Here is a 10,639-nt window from a genome sequence, read left to right as displayed (position 1 = left end):
TCAACTGAGATCTAATATTTTTGCTCAGACACTGTATAATATTTCTGTTCTCACTTACACATATCTTTTGCCTGTCAGTCTCTATTAATCATTTTTAGTTCTTTTTTTGTGGAAGTTTTTTTATTTAAAGATGAAATGATGAAAATTGTAAGTAGAAAGAAGTTCATTGATGTTACATATTGGAATTTTGTGGCCTATTAATACCACTTCCTTTTCAATCCTCTTCCTACCTTTCCAATCATTTTATATATGACTTACTCCCTAACACATATATTCCACCTCTAAATCTGCAATCCCATGATTACATTTACATGGTTCTGTTTTTAAAGAGCATCTACTCTTATTTCTTGTTTTATATATGAAGAAACAAATTGAGAAAGACTGAGTTAAAATAAGTATGCTACGTGGTCAGGATTTGAGTAGAGGGAAAAAATGATATTTTTGGAGATTGTTATCTAATATTAGCTTATATATGCCTTATTATAAAATCTCATAGTCTTTACTGTGGCAATATTCTATAGTAAGAATGACATTGTATAAGCATGATTTAGGTTTTTACTTTTATTTTGAGACATTAAAAACTCCAAGATATAGTGGAGAAGAAAAATTGAATTAATAAAGACTGAAGGCAGGGCTATATGGTGAGGTGAGATATATACCATGAGAAATCTCTATTTATTAGAGTCAAAAGGAGCAAAGAAGGTCTTAATAGTCCTAATTTTTTATTTTTTAAATTCAAAATCATTTTATTTTTCCTGGAACTGATGACCTGACTTAGGCTTTGTTTCTATTTACCTAGATTGTCACTTTTAGACAGTGTTTGCATAAACCCAGAAATTTAAATAACATATATGACTGAGGGACTTTTTTGTTAACTTTGAAATTTTTTACTTTGTTATGCAATTATTGAGTGTTTATCATGTTCCAGGGATTTATAAAGAGGATATAAAAATGAATAATATATAATTCCTGGCTTTTAAACATTTATCTTCTATATACAATTTCAAACAATTCCCAGTATTAGAGCATATATTTCTTATATAGCTTCTTCTCTGGACTCACTTTCTCAATTTCTACTTGGACTAGTAAGTTGGTTCCTCAGAAGCCAACTAATTACTGTTCTCCTCTCAGATTGAGGGGTAACCTGTGAATTTGGGGAGTTTATTATTGTCATTTATATACCTATAACTCGGTATGTTTCCCTGTATCAATCAATCAGCATACATAAGTAAACATTTTTTTAAAATTACTTTTAAAGGGCTATTTACTGAGAAGATATAGGAAAGACAGCTGTTACAAAAACATCTCTTCAATTTTCAAACCCTTCATTCTCCTCTTGTACATATTCCCTGGGATAATGGGCTCAAACTTATAGAGCATTTAACCTAACTAGGTTAAACTAACAACTGCAAATTAGTCAAAAATCCTTTTTTTCCTTTTACGGAGTCTTCATGAGATTCTTCTCTGTTGGGGTCAAAAGTTGGTATCCTTGAAGAGTTCTAAAACTTCCTTCTCCCCGATCCAAGTGTGTCCAGTTTGACCTTGTTGTGACTCTTAGCCCTTGGTTGGATTTGGTTGAAAGCATTATTTGTTACTGGTCCAATTTCTGAAAACATGGCTGGTAAAGGTAATAGGGGAGTATAATATTCAATCTGCTGCCAGAAGGCATTTTTAAGCTTGAAAACTCCTGAAGCTGGAAAGCTACTGGACCTAATAATGATTCCAAATATATTTGTTTTGTTATATATAAGTTCAGAGATGTATCTACTCCTCTTCATCAAATAACAACTAATCAAACTAATTTTTGTGTGACATTATTGTCTTTCAAACAATAACCAAAACACTTCACTCTGCCAAAATTGATTATGCATTTATTTGTGCCTAGTTTATGCCTTTGATTGATTAATTAATTTGAAAGGATGATCCCTCTGTGTTTAACCTTATATTTTATAGTGAAAACAGTTTATGTCAGTCTTTGTCTCTACTTTCTTAAAACAATTAATAAAGAAATGAAATTTGGACAACTTTTTATCTTAAACTTAGGGGTTAAGGAAAATATCAGCACATGAAGTTGAATTCAAGGAATTCCAACCCTGGTAGAGGCAGCTAGAGATAAAGTGAATAGAACTCTGGGTCTTAAATCAGGAAACCCTGAGTTTAAATCCTACCTCTGATACTTAGCTGTGTGACCCTGGACACTATACTTAAAAAATAAACTATTTACTTTAAGTTCCTCCAAACATAAAATGAAAAAAAAGTAGCATCTTCCTCTAAGGGTTATGAGGATAGAGTAAGATAATATGTGAAAAACACCTAGCAATTAGCAACCACTTAATTTAATAAATAGTTATTTTTCCCAACTTGGGATAAACATATCTCAAGGGAAGAATAAGCCAAAAGAGAATACAGGGTATATTTGGTGGAAAGCTATATGATCCTTTTGAAATATTTCAAAAGTAAAGTGGTGAAAGGATGTAGTATAGTATATCTGAAACTTGGAAAAGAGGATTGAAGGAATAATTGTTTAGAGATGACACCTTTTTCACATAGAAGTAAAAAAAAATTCTGCAACAATAACTTAAGGAAAGATGAGCAAAGAACTGATGTCCAGTCTAGGAAGTTGTAAAATTGTAGATGTATCCTTCTCATGAAATCCTTTTGTAAGGCTTTAATTCTATTTGTAACAGCTCATCTCTGTGATTAAGGATTCTCAGGTCTGTTTTCAAAGAAATCCAAAAGAAGAAACAAAACAGAGTCTGAACATATTATGTGGGTATCTTTTCAAAAAATATACCAAGAATAAAACTGCTAGTTGAATGAGACACAGAATTAAGACACTAATTTTCTTTCTTTCTTTCTTTCTTTCTTTTTTTTTTTTTGAGTCTGTTCTGATAAACATTTAGCAGTATTATGGTGCTGTAATATCGTGTATCTAAAAAGCCTTTAAATTTCTATTTATAAAAAAAGCAATCTCTATATTACGTGAATTTTCATGGTAAACTGTAGAATTTGCTTTTTTTCATATTTAATGGTGATATAAAGAAAAATCCATGTAAAGCCCAAGAGTATGGGAGACCCAGGAAGGTTAGAAGTTCTACACATCATTCACTGTCTTAAACAGAATGATACTGTGAGACCCAATTTCATTCATTTCAATAGCTTCTGGGACTATCCGTAGTGATTTTGTAGAAACTATATATCCAAAGGAGGTAAATGCCCTTTTTTCACTTAGTTTCATGAGAGGACTGCAGGAGTATGTTCATGTATTTTAAAGATATTTTGAAGCCTTATTTCTACAACTATTTTATCAGTAGGAGGTATCCATATTTAAAAACTTATTCTAATTAATATACAAATGTGGAAGTTGTTTTGTTCTGTACTAGAAATCGACTGTTTGAATAAGAAACATTGATATGAAAACATTTTAAAGATAATGCCAATGTTTTATTTAATGAGTCTTCATTAATTAATCCCTCTAAATTATTTCAGTCCAACAGCACATAGAAATACAATTTCAAGTTGTTATTTTCTTTTTATGTTCTAAGAGTTCAGAGGTTAGAACCAAAATATGGAACCAAAACTGTGTAAGCACATTTACAAGTGAATAAATCCATATGTTCATCATTGGTTAGAGAACTCAGTGGTACATTTCAATCATACAACCCATGATATCCACACCTATGAAACTATATTTATTAACTGTTCATAAAACTGCCACCTGAGTAAATACTTAAATAAAAATATGGTGAAGAGACAAAGTCTTTGTTGTAACTACAAGAGTAGGCATTCCAAATTTCATAGTTCATTGTTGTAAATTCCCTGCACCCCAAGTTCAAATTACACCTTTAAGAAAAAGCAAATTGCTCAATCTCAACACAGATCATTAATGCTGGTGGATTCCTTAAAACTTATTTAGTCTAATTAGTCACAGGTTGCAGAAGAGGAAACAGAAACTAGAGGTGAACTTCCCAGAGTTAAATAACTTTTCAAGGTCATACAGGAAAATAATGGTAAAATTTAGACTAGAACACAAATTGACTGACTCTCAGACCTGTGAGTTTTCTACTATGCCAAAATAGTTTTACATTTATCTAGGATGCACCACCCCAGGCACCTTGAAGTCTGCTTGAAAGACCACTTAGTAATTACCCACTTTTGAAAGAAGCTTAACTTTGTGGAAACAAGCCTACATTCATGGTTTCTGTAAGACAAAAACTTGGTCCTCAGGGTGGTAACACAGGAACCCAGCTTTGGCCTTGCAGAAATCCTAAATCCAGGCTTGTTTAAAAAGTGGTTGGCGATTGAGTAGTCTTTCTCACAAACATTAAGCAGTGTGGCCAGGCCAGTGGCTGAAGGGGTTTAGACATTCTTTATGCCATTACAACCTCAGAACACTTTGGAAGCTCAAGAGGGACACAGGTGGTTCAGACTAGTGACCTAGTAACAGATGCAATCAGCCTTTCTCCTCCCAATCAGCTCTACAATAATTTTTGATAGGTGGGATACATTGTTTTATTATTTTTTTGTGTGTGTGTGTGTTAAATAAAATGATCAGATTTACTAAAAATAAAAATTTGGGGTGGGGCTAGCATTATTCATAGGAAATCCTATTCTTCTAACCCCTACAAATGTCAAGGAACAACTGGATACAAGATACATATGAAGGAGAGACCACGCAAGGTGATTTTAGAGGAGAAAACAAAAATAGGAAAGACTTCTTTCAGCAAGTGGCCCTTTGAGCTGAATCTTGAAGGAAGCATGAAATTTCAACATGCTGAATAGCCAGGGCAAAGGCATGGAGATAGGACATGGAATATCATGTATGAAAACAGATAGTAGATTTGGACCTGAGTTTCAAGATATGATCAATGTGCAGTCAATCCTCAATTTTCATGGAAGTAACATCCTAAAAAACTGGGAGAAAATTACCATCACTAATACTAATATGGTGAACTTATCAGAAATAAGTCATTAGGTTCCTGACCACCAAAAACTGTAGTATTTTGCTAGAGGTTACTGGAAATTCACTTTCTGTCTAAAATTCTTTATCACAAAACATTAATTCTGATAATATGCCCCTTTCCTAACAATGACCAGGAAATAATCCATAAAATACAGTACACAAAATAAAATTAGTAAAATGCAAAACCATTTTTCTCACTAATAATTCCCTAGAATTGTGTGGCTTTTTTTGTGCTGGCATACCCCTAAAAAAATCCAACCCAAAATATTTATTTTAAACAGTTTTCACTTTTATAGTATGAAATCTACAGAACCATAAATACTGTACCGTAAATAAAATTCTCAAAACTAAAACATTTTTAATTGACTCTTCTCTTTCACTGTGCCCTCTGAAAACCAAGGGAGAGATTTCTGGGACTTAGTCAATGCTGATGGAAAATACCACCACTGGCAAGATCATGACCTCATCTCCTACATTCTCCTTCATGGTTGGTAAAAGGCATTGGAGATCATGAAGGATGTGCAAGTTAACTAATCCAATAACCATATTGGCTTCCTGTGACATTTGAGATCCTTAAGGGTCTCAGATTATAGGAGCATATCAGAAATGAGTTAGTGTTTAATATTTAGACTGTGATAAATGATGGGATCAGTGACCTGAACATCTCTTGCCAGCTGGGCAATTAGGCTGACAGTGACAGCAGACATTCCAGCACAAAGTTTATCTAACAGTTTTATTTTCTCATTAAGTCACATCATTGACTTGGCATGCTTGCATTATGCTTTGGGGGCATAATTGCATCAGAAAACTGGAGTTTTAAAAGCAATAAAATTATGCAATGAATTCACAGGGAGCTCTTTACAGCATTGGGGGAATAAGATCAATGAAATGCATTTTTTATCTACTGTGTATATCTCTGAATGTGTAGTTGTCAAAGTGCAAGTGAAAATGAAATTACTAATAAAATCACATGAATAAACATGAATCTGAGGATTGATTGTATAACTAAACTAAAATGATAGGAAGGGTTAACCTAAGAGAGAACTTCATAGGGCATACAGAGACATTGGAGTCTTTAAGGCAAGTAGATGCCCTTTAGTGTTTTTCCCCCTAGCCCATATTATGTTTTGCTGACCTCCCATAGCTTCAATTATTGTCAACAATTGTTCAATTGAATGGTGCAGAAAATGATTGATCTCCTTCTGCCTTGTCTGCCTGTTCCTGAAAGCCTACACCTCTTCTCTTAACTATCTCTTGCACTTATCATTTAAAAATTTGAGAAGTTTAAGAGATCAGAATTGTGTGGTATTTAAAATAGTTTTTAGAACATTACAAGTTCAGTGGAAAGAGTGCTAGAGGTTGTGTCTAAATTGTAGCTTTGTCATTTGCTACTTGAGTGACTTTGGACAAAACACTTCTCTATGGGTCTCAGTTTTCCCATTTTATAAAATTTGGTAAATTGGACTAGATGCCTTATAAGGTCCCTTGATATTTTAGTAGCTGTTGTTATAGGGGACAGGCTCATGACGATGAGATTGCCACTTGCAATAAAGTGGCTGTGTCCCCACTATGATGAACCCTGATGAGATCAATGAAAAATTTTATGAAGAATTAAAGATCCTCATCATCAACGTGCTGAAAGAGGACAAGCTTATAATTATTATGGGTGACTTTAATGCTAGAGTAGCCTTTGTGGATGTACCCTTGTAGCAAACACTGGCATTTCATTTTAAGGAGAAGAGACATATAGAATGTGAAAGTGATGAAGGTCATGTGGAATATAGAGTGTTGGACTGATCATAGATTTATCCTCTCTAAGCCAAGTATTTTCATTAAAAAAAAGCAGCAAACTAAGGCTTAATGTCAACAGATTAGGTACTTTTCTGATCATGAACAATTTAATTGCTAACACACAGTTGTCAACCATGGACAGAAAAGGAGTAGATAGTTTTAATAGATTTGGTGTATGGCAATGCATTTACTCATCTGCATCAGAACACTCACAAATATCAAGACTGGTTTGATGAAAATGATGGGAAAATACAGAAGCTGCTAAATGAAAAATGAAAACTTCACAGGATATAACAGCAGGATAGTTCATCAAAAGGCAGGGTTTAACTCCATCAAAAGTAAAGTGAAAGAGGAGCTTAGGCAGATGCAGGAAATTCTTGGCTCAGTAAGAAGACCAATGAAATTCAGTTTTATGCTGGTGGTAACAATCCAAAGTACTTTTATGATGTCCTGAAGGCTATTTATGGGCCAAAGACATATAATGCATGTCAACTACTCAATGTTGATGAAGCCACATTAATTAGTGATAAGGACATGATTCTGGAGAGATGGTCTTCTCCACAGCCTGTTATCAATGAATGTTGAAGTCATTAACCATTTATCTCAGGTTGAAGTCAATTTCTCTCTAGCCAAATTTCCAACTAAAAAGGAGATTTTGAATGCCATTTGGCTCCTCTTGTGTGGCAAAGTGCCTGGTGCTGATTCTATTCCAAATGATGTTTACAAGTTGTTGTTGATGATGGAATCTATTGCTCATATGAAAGCTGACTGAAATTTTCAGTGATATGGCAAGGGGAGTTTAAGGATGTCTCCATCTTCCATCTATATATCAATAAAGGAAATAGGTTGTCCAATGATAATCATGGGCTCTCTCTCTTGGTCAGTGCTGGCAAGATTCTTGCTAGTGTCCTCCTTAGACTGATCCTTCACATGGAAGATGGCCCATCCATCTGAGAGCAAATATGGCTTCATAAAGTCCACAGAACAATTGACATGGTGTTTTTTTCCCATCAACTCTAAGAAAAATGCCAGAAGCAGAACAGAGGTCTGGACATAATGTTCATTGATCTAGCCAACACCTTTCATACTATTAGTTATGAGGGCTTATGGAAAATTTGGATGCCCAGAGAAGTTTGTCAACATCCTATATCTATTTCATCATGGCATGCTTGTCCATGTTCAGGATAATGGATGATGTGCTCAAGATTTTCCAGTTGCCAGTGATGTGAAACAGGGCTGTGCTTTTGCTCCCATGCTTTTTATCATGATATTTTAAGCAACGTTGTCAGATGCCTTCACTCAGGATGAATATGGCATCAAAGTTCAGCTACCACACTAATGGCAAATTATTTCACTTGAAAAGGCTACAAGCCAAGATTTAAGGAGAGTTGGTGCATGAGTTTTTGTTTGCAGATCCTTGTACACTCAGTGCAGCCTCTGAAGCTGAGATGAAACAAAATATGGGTTGATTTTGCTAATTTGGCAAGTAAACACAGGTAATCCACCAGCCAAGACCACACTATCCATCTGTTTGATCATTGATTACAATGGAGAAATTTTGAATGTTGTAGATAAATTCACTTACCTTGGCAGCATACTTTCCAGGGATGTCTGGAGTCAGGAAGATCTGAGTTTAGACATTCACTAGCTGTGTGACCCTGGGCAAGTTGCTAAATACTGTTTGCCTCAGTTTCCTCCCATGTAAAATGATCTGAAGAAGAAAATGGAAGAGTACTCCAATATCTTTGCCAACCAATCCCCAAATGAGAGTTGTGAAATGATTAAAAAGGACTGAACAGTGAATGACAGCATTCACCAAGAATCACAGCATAAGCAGCTCAATGAGGCCATTTGTGTGCTCACAGGATAGTAATGAGAAAAATACATTCTATAAACTAGTAGGTGCAATACAAATGTCAGCTATTAATAATACTCACTTTGACAATGTTTTATCTAATTTTTTATACATATCTCTTTTGATCGGTACAATAACTCTGTGAGGTAGGGGCTATTATTAACTACATTTTATAGATGAAGAAACCGAGACTTAGAGAAATTAGGTATTGTACCCAGGATTATGCAGCAAGTAAATGTCTAAGGTTAGTTAAGCTCATGTCTTTCTGGATCCAAATCCAGTGCTTTATCCACTATATCAAACTATCTTAAAATTAAAAGGAAAATTTAGAAATTATGTCCCTGCCTCACTCTCTACTATCTTAGTCCATCTCTGACTCTTATTTCTCCCCTTCCTCAAGACTCATGGCTTTTCCCTTTCCAGATTTTTGACCATGAAGCTGACAGATGAGTCCTTGAGGATTTTCTGAGTGCTCAAGACATACTAGGAGAACTCAGATAAGACTAACTATTTCAACTTTAGTCCCAATAGCTAAGCAATCATCTCTACAATGAAGATGACTCCCATTGACTTATATACCTATAGAAAGGACCAAACGAAGAGAACGCTATATAGGAAGAAGTATGGAGTAGATCTTGTCAGAGATGTATACTCATGCTGCAAATATTGCCATATGCATCTCCAACAAAATAGATGACACCATCTGTTACCTGTCCTTGCAATACAATAAATATATCTAATACTTTTCAGGATACAAGAGGATAGGGATCTTATCTATGTCACTAATTGATAAAAAATGTATCTGCATCTTTAGATAAAACTATTTGACTCGGAAATACTCAAGTCTTTAACTTTCAGGACCTAATGCCAGTTTGTGCTTTTTACACAGAAGGAATCTTTTTTGTTGTGGGGATAAATTCTGAGATTGTGAAACTTTATGACCTTAGAGATTTTGATAAGGAGTTACTTGCAAACTTCAAGATGCAGGAGGACAAGACCTGTGAATAAATAGGCCTGAAGTTCAGAAATGATGGCAAACACCCTCAAAGCTATGAAAGGCAGTTTTATCCATCTGATTGATTCATTTAAAGGAGGAGTGATATATTCCTTCAGAGGATATGATGACAGCAAAGATAACATTTTGGAGGCTCTCTAGTTTCTTAGTTTATCATGATTGGCTCTGACATAGCAAGGTTCATGTTTGGAATGGAGAAAGTGGAATAAAGGTGGTTAAGTTAAGAAGGGAACATAATGGCCCCATAGCCTGTTTGCAATTCAACCCAATGTTCATGACCTTTGCCAGTACTTGTTCCAACATGGTGTTCTGGCTGCCCACCATGAATGACTCATAATGACTCTTAGACATTAGTGATATTTGCAAGTTAAAAAGCAACAATGAACAAATAAAGGAATTGAGATTTTTGTTCTGGTCTAAAGATCCTTCCATATGGCCCTTTTAATGAACATCTATATAAACTTTTTTTAAAAATTCCTTTGCTGCATTCCTTCAAAAGAACTATTGGTGCTGTAGAGATAAAATGTGACCTAAACATTCTGAACATAAACTCATCATAAAGCTTCTTCTTTAGGGCAGAGCTATTTGAGATTCATCAGTATATTAGTCTCTCCTTTTGAAATTCCTGCTTGATAACTTACAAAAGCTTTATATATTCTTGTTCTCACCTCATGAATGCATCAAAGTCTATGGGTCTGTTTTTAAGGTGCCAGTGCATATGATTATTGAATGTCCCCAGTACTGTGGCTTTTTTTCTATAGTTATCATGTTTCTTCTGTGCCAATTTTTTTCTCAATAGAATTTTATTTTTCTAAACATATTTAGAAGACATATTTTCTAAACATATCTAAATATATAGATAGATGTAATATCTAAACATATTTAAATAGTTTTCAATATTCATTTTTGTAAGACTTTGTGTTACATGTTTTTCTCTCTCCTTCCCTTCCCTTCCCTTTCTCTAAGACAGCAACAATCAGATATAGGATAAATATGTATAATCCTTTTAAACATA

The 10,639-nt window shown here is 34.4% G+C and overlaps 1 pseudogene; it reads left to right on the top strand.

Moving 5' to 3' along the window:
- Window positions 1–9,042: 9,042 nt before the first annotated feature.
- On the top strand, window positions 9,043–9,961 carry LOC127546413 (WD repeat-containing protein 82-like; annotated as a pseudogene).
- Window positions 9,962–10,639: the final 678 nt, after the last annotated feature.

This window comes from Antechinus flavipes, chromosome 1 (genome assembly GCF_016432865.1).
Source record: "Antechinus flavipes isolate AdamAnt ecotype Samford, QLD, Australia chromosome 1, AdamAnt_v2, whole genome shotgun sequence".
Taxonomy (NCBI): Eukaryota; Metazoa; Chordata; class Mammalia; order Dasyuromorphia; family Dasyuridae; genus Antechinus; species Antechinus flavipes.
The sequence above is the reverse complement of the archived record's forward strand: the minus strand, read 5'-3'. Positions and strand labels throughout refer to the sequence as shown.